At 43.3% G+C, this 16,845-nt stretch overlaps 1 protein-coding gene and 1 pseudogene across 1 annotated transcript in view; both read left to right on the top strand.

The window, feature by feature from the left end:
- Window positions 1-16,845, top strand: part of Erc2 (ELKS/RAB6-interacting/CAST family member 2) — an 841,184-nt gene that overhangs the window by 51,284 nt on the left and 773,055 nt on the right.
- Window positions 14,107-15,787, top strand: LOC127691106 (aconitate hydratase, mitochondrial-like; annotated as a pseudogene).

A 16,845-nucleotide genomic window follows, 5' to 3' on the forward strand; every position in this document is an offset into this window, starting at 1 on the left:
TAACAGACAGATCATAAGTAATTTTCACATTCAAAAATAGGGCATAATAATTAGCTTCTGTTTCCCATGCATTTAATATCTTGAGATCAAATCTATTACTTGAAGCAGGTGGAGACGCTGCTGTATTTGTTAGGTCCCATTCCTAGTCACTTCCCATCTTAGATGGAAGGTGACGGACAGATAGTTCAATTCCTTATGAAGCTCGGTGTTGCTGTTAACCACAGTTAGCTGGGTGCTGGGGGAGAGAGAGAGAGAGGGGGGGGGAGGAGAGAGGGAGAGAGAGGGAGAAAGAGGAAGAGAGAGGGAGGAAGGGAGGGAGGGAGAGGGGGGAGAGAGAGAGAGGGAGAGAGGGGGCAGAGAAAGGGAGGGAGGGAGAGAGAGGGGGAGAGAGAGAGAGAGAGAGAGAGAGAAAGGGAGGGAGGGAGAGAGGGGGGAGAGAGAGAGAGAGAGAGAGAGAGAGAGAGAGAGAGAGAAAGAGAGAGAGAGAGAGAGAAAGCAGGAGGTCTCATTCTCCCTGGGCAGTCTCAGACTTTATTCCTTCACTCATACTTGACTAAGTTCATAAAAGGAATCAAAAACATGAATCTGAGCTAATATGAGCAAAACCAGCAAATGAGTGACATCTGTGGAGGGAGGTGACCTTAGCTAGGAGTGGCACAGCTAGTATAGGAAAGCCCCTGGATGACCTGGATTAAAGCGCTCAGCTCCGCCCAACCAGACTTTCCGGTTTCTTAACCATAAAGACACTTAACATCACCCCTCAAACCATTCCCTAAAGGAATTTTCAACTGGAGGCGACTTTGCCATCTAGGAAGATGTTTGTTGGTGTCTTGTCCCTACCCCCCTTTAGTCTTAGGAGTTGACCCCAGGGTCTTAGATATGCTAGCAAATATTTTGCTGCTGAACTGCAGTCCAGGCATCTAGAGACACTTTTTAATTTCTGTGCTTATTGTGGGTGGAGAGCTGTTAGTGGGCTTGGTCACTGATGCTAGTTAGAAGCCAAGCATCCCACAGTGCACTGGACAGCGTACATAAGTAATATTTGAATATGGTTGTCAATAGTGTTGGACTTTAGTGCAATGTGTGGCCCAAAGCAAATACTCAGGAAAAAGTTTAGTTTTTCTTGTCATCGTCTTCATCATCTTTATCACCAACTGCTGATATAAAACTGTTGTTCATTGCATTTTGGTTTCTCTTCGAATCTGTTCCCCATCCCTTCTCTTCTTTAGGTGAATTTATCTCAAGATTAGACTTCTTTCTTAGCCTTTCAATCAGCCATGTTGTCCCCATTATGTCAGACCAAGATTTCCTGGCCAACTATTTTTTGTACTTTAACATTCTTTTCTGTTGTTAAATCAGTGTACACTCTAGAGTCAGAGTTTTGGGAACTGAAGTCCATGCAACACTACCTTCTTCAAGTGTGACCTTAATTTATTTTTCTGGAGTTTCAATTTTCTGGTGTGAAATGGAGATTACTACTATACCTTCCATAGAGCTTCAATGAGCATTAAAATAAATGAGCTACGTGAAAATCTTGGCTTAATGGTGACGGCAAGAGGGTGCTCAGTATATATTTATTTCATATGTAAATAGATGTTGCTGTGGGTTATTTTCTTCCTTAAAAAATAGTTATATAATTGGGCTTTGGCTTAAATCCATGAAAGATAAGCTGCCTTGATCACTAATATAATACATAGATCCTTCCTGTATTGACTCCGCCCTGTCTAGACTGTAACCACAGCTTCCTTAGTTTCTTCTGTATTGAAAATATGGGCTGTCTGGATTGCTATCCGCTTAAATAGGATATACACACTTAACAGATTTGGCACAACAAAATTATTATAAAATGTCTCAGAAATGTTTACTATTGATCTTGCCTTGAGATGAATTATTATTTTTGATATATTGGGTTAAATTAAGATATTGGAACTGATTTTAACATATATTGCTTTTATGGTTGTTAAATACAGCTGCTAGAATATGTAGTTTCCACATGTGTCTTGCATTTATTTCTGTTGTACTGCTCGAGGCTAGCCTAAGAGGCAAGCCTCCTGCAGTGGAGGCTCATGCGTCTGAATCAGTATCCCGGAATGGTTTTTGGCACACTCTCAACAAGGTAGGATTGGGGGTCCATCCCTTGGGCTCAATTTGTCTGGCTTGCTTGGCGACTCTGCTAGTTACTTTACTCCACTGCTGTGACAATGTATCCAACAGGAGTAATTTAAGGAAGGGTTTATTTTAGCTCACAGTTGGGAGTGCATTTGAGCATGGTGGATAAGGCATGGGGGAGGGGCTAGAGACACTGGGAGCTCTGTAGCCAGAGTGTGAAGAAGAGAGAGAGGGGGAGGGAAAGAGGGGGAGAGGGGGGAGGGGGAGAGGGAGAGAGGGGGAGGGGAAGGGAGAGAGGGGGAGAGGGAGAGAGGGGGAGAGGGAGAGAGGGGGAGGGGGAGGGAGAGAGGGGGAGAGGGAGAGAGGGAGAGAGAGAGACTGGCTTTCTCTTTTATATTCAGCCTGAGGCCCAAAGTTTGTGAAAGATGCTTATCACATTCAGTGGGGGCTTCCCTCTTTACTCAAACCCAGAAAGACCCAGTTAGGCTCAGAGGCAAGCCTCCTGTATTATCCCATATCACATCAAGCTGGCAGTCACGATTAACTATTACAGAGACATTCTAAAGCAATACAATGATTAAAAATGGCATGCCTATGACTTTCTACTCTCTTTGGAGCTTAGACTTATATGGGGGAAATGCTGTTTCTTTGTAAACTATAGTTACCCTTGGAGACCTCATTTCAGGAGCTGCTGTATCTACAGTGGAAGTATTGAAGCTTCTTGGCATGTAAGTTCTTTGCTGCTTTTGTTGTTTAGTCCAGTGACTTAGCAGACTTGTGAAGTTCTCACACTCCTGCAAAATCCCCTTCCATTTGCTTGATTGCGGTATAGTTTTGTTATTTGGATTCCCTAATGTATTCTAAAAACTGCCTAGACCTAATATTATGGCAGACTGAAGAACCTCATGTGCTTCTTCTTAATACAATATTTTCTTCCACTTGGTGCCTTTTTTTTGGGGAGCTGATGTGTGAAGTGATTAATTCTATTTAAAGATAAAAGCTGATTGAGACTGTTTGCATAACGCTTCGCTGTAGGTGTTGATCTTTTAATTTGTACTTCAGAGTTGCCACACGGTGCTTTAGAATTTGATTGCCAAGTTTACAAATTGATTAGTGAGATGGTAGCTATTGTAAATAAGACTAAAATGTGGAAGCTTATGACCTATATCACAAGATTATATAATTATAAAAGTAAGCCACACAGGTCTCAATGGGTCTTTCTTGGAGTAGAGAGTCTCTGGTATTTCTTGCTTTACATTTTGGAGATTGTGTGGACATGTCTATATGTTGATAAATGCACAAAAGAAATATGGAGGGTCGTAGTATTCCACCTGATGATGGTCATTGATCCTGTTTGTATGCGCTCTTTAATGTTTCATTTTCTGCACATATTTCTATCACAAAATCGAGGTTTGTTAATATCTTGTAATATATATCGAGTACATGCTATGTGAAGCCATTATACTAGACAGAAATGATCCAGTAACTGGTACAGCTACTGGATTGACATTGCCAATCCTCCTTGACCCAGTACTCTACTGTCAGAAATTATAGAGTGAGAAGTTCAGTTAGAGTCCAGATGTTAGGGAACTCAATGGGAGAGCATGCCAGAGCTACTATAACGGTAGATGCATTTCTCTCTGGAAAAGTAAACCCAGCTGAGTCTCCTGAGTTGTATTCTAGAAATAGCTTCATGTTCATTGTGATTTCTTCATTTACTATGCTTGTTTGCCATCCAGTCTGTATTAGACTGCTCTGTTCTGTCTCTCTTTCAAAAATCATGATTCAAAACTATTTTCTTTTTTTAATTATCTCTTATTTGTATGTGTGAATGCGTGCATGTGCGTGTATGAGAGGGTCATCAGGTTATCAGATAACCCGGAGCTGGAGTTAAAACCATTGTGAGCTGCCTGATGGGGGGTGCTGGGATTTGAACTCAGGTCCTCTGCAAGAACAGTATGTGTTCTTAATCACTGAGCCATCTCTCCAGCCTCTCTGTCCTACTTTTAACACACTGCTAAGGGATGGACTTTTATTTCATCCTATTGATATGTGTTCTGTTGCATAGTTGTGGCTAGTCCAGCTTTGCCTGTTAGGAGTGGTTGTTTGCATGCCTCCTATCAGGGTTGCTGTTACCAGAACATCTATGCCTGTTGGTAAATGTTCTACAAACTGTTGCTCTAGTGAGACTTGGGAGAAGCTTGGGAACTTTAAGTGGGTGTTTTCTGAGCAACTTAGTTTACAGATTGGCAATTGTTAAAAAAGGAAGTTATCCTGAACCTAGGAGCTCCAAACCATGATACTTATTGCCTCACATATTTGTGTGCTAGGCATCTGTTTCCTGTAGTTCAGTGTCTCTAACATGTATGGATGCCGCCTAGAGCTGCAGTGGCTTCTGAAGGCTTAAATGTGGATGGGCTTGTCCTTGAGGTCATAGACAGGACTCAGTGCCTGGAAGACTTTTGGCCTGAGGGCCTCAGTTTCTCCTGGGTGTTGACTAGAGATTTCTTTTAGTCCTTGGTTTTAGGCCTCTCTGTCAGGTCAATTTAAAGCATGGTAACCTTAGCCCAGTAGTTCTAACCTTCCTAATGCCATGACCCTTTGATACAGTTCCTCATGTTGTGGTAATCTCCAAAATGATTTTGTTTACTTCATAGCTGTAAGTTTGCTAGTGTTATAAGTCATAATGTAAATATCTGGTATGTGACATGCAGGTTGAGAACAGCTGCTTTTGAGCAAATGACAAATAGGGAGTATAATCAAGACAGAAGCCACAGCTTTTAATAGTAAGTTAATAGTTGCTCAACAGAGGCGAGTAGATGTGGCCCATGCTCAAGGGGTGCAGTTCATGCAGTGTGTATAGCATTAGGTAGTGGTCCTTAGAAACCTATCTTAAGAGGCTGCTGTAGATAGCACTGCCTCTGTGATGGATGTCTCTCAACTGATACTTCTGGAAGAGTTAGCATTCCTTCCTTGTATTTCTTCCACTGAGAAACCTATAAGCCTAGCAATAGCAGGAGCCATGTCTATCTTCACTTCTGTGTCTACAAGGCCTATATTTGAGGTGCAAAAGTGATAATCAATGCATGATTTTAGAAGGAGTGAGTAAAGCCATAGACTCAACAAAATATCCCCTTCTTTGCTAACTAGTGCCAACTCCCCCGCCCCCCGTTGGATCTCTTGAACCCACCCTAGTCGCCTAACCCCTACCTAGGCCCCTTCACATTAGAACCAATGTTTGGCTCCTCTCACACTCAGGCCTTCAGACTGGTCCAGAGATCCCCACCCCAGGTCTCTAGATTCCATTTCTATTTACCTCCCTCCCTCCCTTCCTCCTTCACATGTAAGGTTACATCATCTATGAAAATCTCTGCTGTTGTGGACAGCTGTGACCTGGTAACATTGTGGGCTTCCTGGGTCCTCATTTCCTGAGCCTCATTTCTTAAGGCAAGTCTCAAGGAAGAGCAGACAGGGGTCCTTGTTCTTTTCCATTCCAGAAATATGCCAGTGTGAAGGTGACCTTCCTGGACCCTGAATAAATGTGTTGTTAAATTTTCAGAAACATGACCCTCTCATGCTCAGTGGTAACTGTTGTTGCACTGAAAGTGACAGTGCCCACAGTTAAACAGAAGAGATCCAGGGCTAGAACCCCTGGAAGAAGTATGAGAATATGACTTTTGCTTACTGTGTTGATAGTTGTGACCTAGTATTATCATTCCTGATTTAATTTTTAAACAATGTTTATTTGCTTGTGAATGAATGTAAGTGAATGAGAATGCATGCCCTGTTGCATGTGTGGAGGTCAAACGACAACTTTTGGGAGTTACTTATCTCCTTCACCATGTGGGTCCCTGGGGACTGAGCTCAGGCTTTTGAGACAAACACCTTTACTTTGCTACTCAGGATTGGGTCCATATAGCTCTCTCTTGCCTTCTGCCCCACAGGTCTTGATAGGTATAATAAGAGGATGCTGAAAGCAGGGACTGTCATATTGCTTAACTTACTGGCTTAATGATATTTCTCAAAGCCTCAGTTCTCTCATCTAGAAATAACGATAGGCTGATCTCTAGGGCCGAGAGGGGCATGAATGAGTTGACACATCGTGATGACTAGTTTTATGTCAGCTGATACAGGCTGGAGTCACACAGGAAGAGGGAAACCTGGGCTGAAGAAATGCCCCCACTTGATAGCCTGTAGGCAAGCCTGCGGGTTGTTTTCTTGATCAGTGATTGCTGTGGACGGGCTCATCCCACAGAGGGCAGGAGCACCCCTGGGTGAGTGGTCCTGCATGCTGTAAGAAAGCGAGCTGAGCAAGCCATGCCGAGCAAGCCAGTAAGCAGCACTCCTCCATGTCCTCTGCTTGAGTCCCTGCCTCCAGGGCTCTGCCTTGAGTTCCCAACTTGATGCCCATTTATAGCCACAAGCTGAAGGACAAAACAAACTCATCCCTTCCTAAGTTACTTTTGGTCATGGTGTTTTGTTGCAGGAGTAGAAAAACAAATAATCCACACCTTGTGTGCGGCCTGGCATATACAAGCATTCCGTGAGTGCTTAGTGAATGTCTTGTCTGTGTGGAGGAAGAGGTGACACGTGGACTTAATTAAAGATGAGATGGTGAAAAACTGTGAGAAAGAAACTGTAGACCAGGGATCAGCAAGCTAGAGCCCAAGACCGAGTTAGAAGTTAGGCCTGCTTCTTGTTTTTCTTGTTGATGTTGTTTTGTTTTATATAACAAGTATAAAAGAATAAATTTTTACATTTTTAAGTGGTTAGAAAGCAAAAGAGAAGTATTTCATACCACACAGAAATTACATGAACTACAAACGTGCTTGTCCATAAATGAAGCTCATAAGTGATTTAAAACAAATGAATAAGCAAAGCCTCAGAACTTACCCTGCGGTTGCTCCCATTCAGTCTGTGCTTTCTGTGGCTGGGTTTGTGCTACTATGTCAGAGTTCCCAGAGCAAGTCAGACAGAAGGCAGAGGGTCTTGGTTCTCTTTCAAGGAACAGCGTACATTGGAAAGATGAGGGACTTGGGTAGTTAGGCCTAACATTCTATCTCAACTCCTAAACTAGCTGCAGTCACTGATCAAATTCCTACCAGTAAGTACCCTTTGTGTGTGTGTGTGTGTGTGTGTATTGGGGGGGGGATGGCAAAGACTGACCATTGATTGTGTGTTTTATAGATAAACAGTCAATTCTTACTTTTGACCAGTGTGCTGCTGCATATTTTAGGCATGGACTCGGGAGGGGTAGAGACAGGGAAGCCAGAAACTTTCTAGCTAATCACCTGTTGCTTCTGGGTTTTTTCTTTTTAAATTTATTGTAATTTTTTATTTGGTAAGTATTTTGCTAGCATGTATGACTAAGTATGACATGTGTGACCAGTTGGCATGCCTGGTGTCTGAAAAAGCCAGATGATGTCTGATCTCCTAAAACTCCAGTTACAGATGGGTGTTGTAAATCAGCTACATGTGTATGCTGGGAGTCAAACCTGGGTCCGTAACCTATGAGCCATCTCTCCATGCTTAAGTAGGCTTTTATAATATGCTAATGCTCCAGCTTATGTATGTCTGTATTCAAATTTATGAAGAAAATTATGCTGAGAAAACTAAATAAATTTATGGACATTTGTATTTCACGGGATTCCCAGGTACTATTTCAGAATTCCCTCTTCACTGATGAAAGTTGGAGATGTATTCCAGTTGCAAGTTACTGAACCTAAGTTTTAAAAGTCTTTCACATATTAGTTTGATTTCTAGATACTTTCACTAATTTTAGCCTGACTGTCCTGTAATTCTATGGGATTATTGACTAAAATGTAATAGATTTTAGACTGTGAAGTGCTCCTGTTGAAATGCTGGTTTGCTATGAAAATAGGTTATTATACAAAATTGCTGCTTATTTTAAATCATTAGGGAGACAATCACTAATGCCAGGTTAATGTAAAAACTACAATTAATTGCGACACCAAGGAGAATTTCTGTTCTATATTTATTAAAGCACAATACCCGACTCTAACTAGGACTGGCAGTGTTGATATTGGACCGGGCAGACGTTCCTGCAGGAGGATGGCTTTCCTCTCCAGGTGTGTAATTACTATTCTTCATCTTCAGCTGTCATGCTTGAGCTGTTATCATGTGTGGTCAGTCCAATAGGGTTGTGCATAGACTTGTGAAGGCGGTAATAGCACAGACATGGAGTCTGACAGGTCATGCTGGACTCTAGCTCCTGCTCTGCTACGGGGCCTTTTCTAGATTCCTCAGCTTCCGTTTTCTGGTCTGCTGTGAAGATTAAATGAGGAACGATGAGAAGACCTTGGCAGTTGTGTCTGGAATCAGTGTGAGGTTGTTAGTGTTCAGCGATGCATTGTCATGATATCATCAGGCTTAGAGATATTATTTCACATCGCCAACATTCATTAATGTAATTTAGTAGGGGTATGAGCATATTACGGGCTTACCCACAATTTTGAAGCTGTGGTGTAGCCTGTCATTTACACAGTTCCTCTCCACTGAGGCCAGACAAGGCAGTCCTCTGATACATATGTGCCTGAGGCCATTGGTCAGCCTATATATGGCGTTTGGTTGGTGACTTAGACTGTGGGCAGTCTCAGGGTTCCAGGTTGGTGCTGTAGGTCTTCCATTCCCTTGAGATCCTTCAGTCTTTTCCCAACTCTTCCATAGGGGTCCCTGACCCCAGTCCAGTGATTGGCTCTAAGTATCTGCATCTGTCTCAGTCATGTTCCTCAGAGGACAACCATGAAGCCCCTTAGGATATACAAATCCCTTCTCATGGCAGAGGCTCATGTATGGTGTGAGAGACCCAGGACTTGAATTTCCTTAGGTCTGGTTTGCTCATGCACCCCATGGGTTCACTATTTGCACCATCAGGCTTTGGTGAAAACTAATTGGAAAAAAGGCCTGTGATGAACTTAGCAGTTTGTGTCCGGGATTGGTCTAAACTCATTAGTGGGGCATGGAGAGAGGTTCTCCCTGCCTCCTCAGCTTTCTCAAGACATGACACTTTTTGTATGTCATTCTGGGGTGAACGGATGAGATTCCCTTGGCTGGACATGCCTGGCAGCAGGATGGTGTTGGGATCAGTGATTCCTGTCTACACTGGTGACCCATTTGTCATTCTACCCTGGCATATGTAGCGTGTCAGCTCCTGGCCTGAGCAGGGCCTTGGTATGCCAGTGAAAGGGTAAGTGATCTAAGAACAACAATGTGCCCGTGTGGGGAGGCAGGATTTATTAATGCAAGCAATGGAACCTGAGCCTTTGGGAGGCAGGCAGACAGGTGAGAATATGTTGTCTCACTGACATATGGCTGAGGGGACTTTTAGAATATTGGATGTGGATATGCTATTTTGACATGTGTGTATATGTATGTGTATACGTGTGTTCTATGTATATGTGAGAAAGCTTCCTAGTGACAAAGCGGGAGCTTCAAACGTTGACTCCAGGATGCTGCTGTAGGATTAACTAAAAACGAAACCCATCTTGGAACTGGTTTGCAGCGAATATTTGGCTTTCCTTGGTTGGTCCTGAGTTAGAGATGCAGATTAAAAAATAGGGAAAAGTTGGCAATTCCTAGCCAAACCCCAACTATTGCAGCATGGGCCAGGGGTCTGTCTGACATGGTTTCTTGGTCTGTTCATGCATGTGCTCCTCTTTTTTTTATCATCCAGAAAAGACTAAAGGTCCATATCTTTACCTCTTCGACCTTCTGCCCAGTTGTCTTCAGAGTCAACTGTATTGTAAGGCCTTGTTGACCATTCTATTGTTGTATTACCCTGGAGCCATTTAATGGGAGACTGGCTATGCACAGGCGCTTGTGACCCTGGGTGGAACACAATAACTGAAATCACAACCTTAGTGACAAAGATGGGAATAATTAATGGTCTGTGTGAGTTACTTCAGTACCAGAAACATCAATTGCTTAGCCGAGGCCAAGGGAACAAATTTCACAGGTCACAGGGATAAACTTAGAAAGCGAAGTGTTTGTGTAAGACGGTGTTTAGCTTATTCTTTTCTGTAGGCAGAGAGTGGTAGAACTGACCCCCTGTGGCTAGCCAAGAGGAGGCAGAGAGCAGAGCCTGTGTCCACCCATGCTGAGGAGCTGAGGCTGACCAGGAGTCCTTCCGAGATGGAGGGAGCCATTAATACCTCCTGCCAGAGTTAGCATTTCTTCAAGACAGCTCTGTTTATAAGGTTTCTGTCACTGAGAATTCCTCTGATCGTTTACCTAGTCAAGCAAGGATGCGCTCATGGTGGAGCTTACATTCAGCCTCAGCGATTCATAACACAAGTCTCTCTGTGTCTTGGAATAGCATTCCTAAAATGCATGCATGGTTTGTCTGAGGTGAATAGGATCAGGCTTCTCAGGCCCCGAAGCAGTCTCATTCACCCCTGTATGGAACTCCACACCCACCTGTGTTCCTGGAGGGAAGCCCAGTGATTTCATCATGTCACCAAGAGAGACTTAGATGGAATCATTGATTGGGTTTCACTGTTGCCTCTCTGGGGTGAGTAGAAATTTGTTCACATTGCTCCAGAAACTGTTCATGCAGTCTTCTTGCTGGCCCATTGCTTGCTCTCTAGCCCAATCTCCTCACACAGCAATTCACCTACTTCAACCTCCTAAGTGCTGGGCTTGCAGGTGTGTGTCAGAACACCCAGTTTAGAGGCTGTTTGAGTTATGGGAGGGGAGCTGCCTATGGTATAGGAGCCTCTTGTGATATTTTACTATGTGTGTCTATAGCAGGAGGATGTAGCATTTGAAATGAAATCCTTGAACTATGGGCCTTCCAAATATGCGCTCTTAGGATGGTTGCTGGTGAGTACTGGGGAGAGTAGACAGCATGGCCGTAAGGGTTTGTGGGGATATCTTTGGATTAGATGAAAGAGCCTGTTGTTAACCTGGTAACCTTTTACCTAAATGTTTAAAGTTGTTTTCCATGGCTCACTAGGTACAGGTGCCTGATGCCCCCCTCCCCTTACCCCCATGACCTGGGTTCAAGCCCTGAGAGCCACATGGAAAGAAGAAACTGGTCCTTGCAAGCTGTCCTCTGATACACCCCACACCATGCATGTGCATAGCATATGCATGTATGCACTCATGAGCACTCATGTGTACATACATACTACATGCATATGCAATGTAGTACCATCTTTAAAAAAAGCATAAAAAGTTATTTTTTGATCTATGCTAGAATTATGTTAAGGTTTCACTTTTTTCCCATTTGTGTGATTTGTTATGGTCTGATCTATGTTTATTAGAGATGTTTGGTTATGTATTTTAGAATGCTTTATTCTACTTTTAGGACTTTCTTTATATATATATATATATATATATATATATATATATATATATATATATATATATATATATATAAAATGAAAAGACAGATCTTATAGGCATTTTTGCAGAGCAGAATTGTTGAAGATTTAAGATTTGCATTTTATTGAACTTGTATTCAAGTTGGTAAAGTCTGGTAACTCAGGTCATATGCACTCAAAAATAACCCTAAATTCTAGAAATAGAAGTCTTGTCTGCATTTAGGGAATCCTTAATTAGAACTTTGCACTCAACTAAAGTCTACAGTTTAAATTCTGTAGTTTTCTTAATATCTGGCTCATAGATGGTGTCCTGGTGAGTTTTTATTTATTTATTTATTTTTTTGTCTTTTTGTCAATTTGACACAAGTTCGGCTGAGGCGAGATCAGTTGAGAAATGCCCCCCTTCCCCCCTGTTAGATATGCCTGTGGGGCAAGCCTGTAGGACACTTTGCTGAATAGTAATTGAAGCAGGAGGACCAGCTCATTGTGTGTGGTGCCGCCCTGGGCAGATGCTCCTGGGTGGTCTAAGAGGAGCAAGTCAGGAAGCAGTACTTCCCTGTGGTCTCTGCTCCAGTTCCCGCTTCACACAGCTGCCTGAAGTTCCTACCCTGACATCTCTCAGTGATGGACTTAAAAGCCATAAAGGTGAAATAAACCTCTTTTCCTCCAAAGTTGCTTTTGGTCATGGTGTCTTATCACAGCAATAGAAACCTTAAGACTGGTGGGATGGATCTTTGGATATCATCTGACATTTTAGAGGTGTAGAAATGTTGATGGGAAAGTAAGGGAGTTTACACAGGGAAAGGAGAAGGATAGAAGTTAACAGGGGCAAGACTAGAGGATAAGGAAGGCAGAGATGCACTGTACTGGGAAGGAATATAGGAAAAGGAAGCGGAGGATTTCCTGGAGAAATTAGTTTTGTATTCAGATTCCTGAATTGTTCATTTGATTGGGCCAAGTTACTTTTTAAGAAGTCAAATTTAAATCAGAATTTTGGTCAGAGGCCTCTGCGTGTGAATGAAATTGAGTCTGAGAGTTTACAATCTTCCCCTTGGTCCCTCCAAGGTGCATTGTAAATAACTTTTTTTTTTTTCTTGAAGCCAGCAGATTCCTATAGTGTCTGTTAAAATAGCTTTGGTGAAATTATGTAGGATAGGCATAAGAACCAGGGTTGTTAATGAAAGTATGCATAAGAAGTAGGGTTTCTTTTCTTCTTTCTTCTAGATGAAGAGAAAAATTATACTTAAGTAACATGTGATGGCCACAGTTGGTTGAGAATGATGTTCTGTGTCTCACACCTCCAAGCCTTTTACTGGTTGCCTGCAAATGGTGATCTGACAGGCTCTGGCCTTCCTTTCCTCCTGCAGGAAAACCAAAGAGAATTGTTCTCTCTGGATTAAAGCCAGTATCTGGGATAAACATAGAAGATGGAAGAAAGAGAATATCTTTTTTTTTGTGACCCACATAAAGTTTCTCCATGTGAGTGCTAATTTGGTAAGAACCCCACAACTCCCAGTCTGTGATTGTGGGTTAAATAACATTTTCAACTAACGTTGGGCTGCATCCTGTGGCTCCCTTTGTGGGTGACAACACTTTGAGACAGCACAACACAGGACAAAAGCAAACAGAAGTATTAGAAGAAATGGGCTGATTTCTCCAAACAAATGAAGACTAATAAGAAGAAAGCCCAGTCCTAGGAAATGGAGAATATACATTCAGGAGCTCAGTAGAAGAGTAGAATTCCCCTGCATATGATTTTACCATGTCACTGCAGATTTGACACTCTGCACAGCAAAGCACGAGGGACCTCTTTGGCTACTACATGCCATTTAAGACCGAGTCCATGGCAACAAGACAGTGCAGACCGTATCTCTGGGGATGAAATTTTCAGGTCACCTGAAAGGAAACAAAGACTTCCCAAAGGAAAACAAGCAGATGGTGTTTATACAGGATGTGCTGTAGCAAGAGAACCTACTGCCATCTCTAGTGCTTGGCGGAGACTCAAGAGCAGGCAGCGCACTGGGGAAGCTGTACATGGGAGGTCTCAGGTCCACGCTTTGATTGGAGGTCAGCCACTGTCATGAAGAAGGAGGGGGTGAACTAGTTTATGAGAAATGAGGCATCTTATAGTTGGTTTTGGGGAAGAGTAAAATTTTTATTTGGAAGTCGAGGCAAAAATAAGGAAGTGGGTGGGCACTGACCAAGTCCTGACTTCCCTGGGCAGTTATTGTAGAGGTTACAGCCTGGATCAACAGGCTGGTTGCTATGGAGATAGTGGGTTAGAGATGTTGGTTTTAGTCTCTCAATAAATATCAAAGAAAGCCTAATTCCTTGGTGGTTTTCACATACTGTGGCTTAACCCTAACAAGTGCTGTGGTTTGATTTTAGATTTTAATCCCCTAGCAAGGGATCAGCAGTCATTTTTGTAAATTACTAGGTCATTAATATTTCTGGCTTTACAGATCAGATAGGCTAATTTACAGCTGCATTAAAAAATAGACATAGGTATATGTAAGCGAATGTAGAAGTGTTCCAATAAAACTCTATTATTAGCCCTGGAATTTGGCTTAAACAGTTTTCATGTCATGGAATATTCTTTTCTTTCACTAAAAATATTAAAATTGATGCTATCTCATCTTTGTCAGTGCACAAAATGGCACAGCTGCAGAAGGCCCCGGGTATGTGGCAGTGCCATGTGGCCTCTGTGCTGTGACAACAGGCCAGTGTAGCAATGAGCCACTTTGAACCCAAAGAGCACATCTGCTATAATCTGCTAGAGAACATTAACATTGTCCTCAGAGAGCTGAACTAGCCTCTGACTCTCTCAGAGAAGATCATGTTCCATCCATCCAGAGAAGGACACCGGGATGACCTAGACAGGCAGGAGATTGGGTGGGGAAAGACATAACTGCATCTGCATCCTGATCAGGTGGCCATGTAGGATGCAACAGCCCAGACTGCTATGCTGCAGTCCGTTAGCAGTGGGCTGCCCAATGTGACAGTGCCATCAAATATCCACTGTGACTATCTGACTGAGACCCAGCTTGAGATAGGAGAAAGACCTGTGCAGGGCCAAACACACAAACCAGGACGTGTATAATTCCTGGCAACTCCAGGTGCCCAGTATGATGATGTGGGCTTCTGGAACCACTCACCAGATTATTGTAGAAAACTTTGCATACCTTGGAGTTCTTCTGATTGCCACAGACTCCCACACCCCAGTGATGGTGACCTGGGAGGCGTTTGCATTGGAGTAGAAGGCACTGATACCATGGATGTCATGGATGACATACCCTGGGGGCCGAAGTGTCTAAAGGTGATTGGTAAGAAGCTGATGGGCTCTCTTTCAATTTGAACTCACCCAAAGATGTGATCCTGAAAGGGACAGGTGGCGTAGGTGCTTTTGTGGAATACCAAGGGCCTGGGGTCAACTTCATGTCCTGTACTGGCACAGTAACAATCTGCCAGGAGGGTGGAGAAATTGGGCCACCATATCAGTGTTCCCAGACTTGAGCAAAACAGTACTTGAGCATGAGAGGCCAGGCAGACATTGCCAGTCTAGCTGAGGAATTCAAGGATCATTCAGTGCCAGACCTTGGCTGCCAGTGTGATCAAGGATTAAAATTAACCCCAGTGAACTAATGCTGCACACCAATGGTCTCTTTACCCCTGACCTGCCTCACTCACATGGTGGCAGAAGTAGGCATTATAGTGGAGAAGAAAGGCTGGCCTCTGGGTGCCAGAGTGGGTTTGATTAGCAGCTGTATCAATTCAAGCTCTGAAGACATGGGATGGTCAGAAGCTAGGACTAACAGGCACTGGCCTACAGATTCAACAAGTCAAGTTCTCCATCCCACAAGGCTCTGAGCAAATGCATGTTACCATTGATCAGGATGGTGAAAGAAGAGAGGCATTGTTTTGGGCAATACCTGTGGCCCTTACCTTGTCCAGTGGGGTAGGAAAGACATTAAGAAGGGGGAGAAAAATCTAATTATCACTTCCTACAACAGGAATTTCACAGGCTGCAATAATATGAATCCCCAGAGATTGTCATGGCCCTGGCTATAGTGGGGACCATTAAGTTCAACCCAGAAATGGACTCACTGACAGGCAAGGATGGCAAGAAGTTCAAACTGGAGGTTGCGGATGCAGACGAGCTTCCCTGTTGGACTTTTGACTTAGATGGAGTGGTTCTGCCTGGGCAGTGCTCTTACCGGGATGGAGATGCAGCAATAAGGAAGGTCCTGTCGCTCTCTGGACCTTGCTGGGTTTCAAGTGCATGTCCATCTGCACTGACAGATCTGGTCTGTTTGGCAGAGCCTCCTGCTCTGTGATGGCGGCCAGACTTGCCCCCTGCTCTCCCTCAGCCTATAGGTGTGAGTGATCCCCTATAGGTGGCACTTAAGGTTCCTTTCAGTCTGGCTTATCCTTGAGCAGCCCATGCTGTAGTGATGTGTCTAGAGAAACCTTTCTGTCTGGCTTTAAGTGAAATATATAGTGAAGACTTTGTGTCTGGTTTTAAATGAAATGTTTCAGCAAAGCATTTGCTGTGTTTGGGCTGGTAGAGGCTGAGACATTGTTTTGAAACAGTTTGAACCTTGAAAAATGTTGTCTCTCTAGAGAATCCGCACTTGGTGCTATGTGAGAACATACAGCTGCACCAACCTTGGTCCTAAGACATTTCTGGCACACCTGGAGTTCTTCCTTTTGGTTATGGCTAGCCATGGTCAGAAGGGACTGAGATTTCTGTGTGTTATCTGCTCGTATAGGCAGCAATGGCAAGATAACTTTGATATCTGGAACTTTTCCTAGTCTCAGCTAACCTTTTGTAATGTTTGAATAAAATAACTGGAGTGAGCTAGCTGCATGTCAGTCTTTTCTAAGATGGCTGAACCTCTCTGCTCCTTTGGAAAATGAAGGCTTAGCATCTTGGTGAGCTTCTTTCTCTACTGCGGCACCTATGACCAGCATCAGTTAATACCTTGCATGCAACTGTGTTTAGTTTTGATGACGGCACTCTCTCTAAAGAAAAAATATTACAAGCATTCTTTAGCTTGGGGTCCACACACAAATGGGCGACGTGTCAGATTTGGCCCATGTAGCACAGTTTTCCAGTTCCTGCTTTAGCAGAGGATTACATATAGGGAGAGATTCTCCTGTGAGTAGTATTCCAACAGGAGCAGTAAAAATAATAGCAGCTGGCACTTGGCTAACCATTTAGGTCAAACTGGATATCAGATATTGTTTTAAGCTCTTTGTATAAATTATCTTCCTTCCTATCTTAGTAACTCTGTATAATAGGTACCATTATCCTCCCCACTGCGCAGATGAGGAAATGGACCCTAAGAGGCACTTTGTGAGAGTGTAAATCCCAGCAGTCTTCCTCCCGAGT

The sequence above is a fragment of the Apodemus sylvaticus genome, chromosome 8 (assembly GCF_947179515.1).
Source record: "Apodemus sylvaticus chromosome 8, mApoSyl1.1, whole genome shotgun sequence".
Lineage (NCBI taxonomy): Eukaryota > Metazoa > Chordata > Mammalia > Rodentia > Muridae > Apodemus > Apodemus sylvaticus.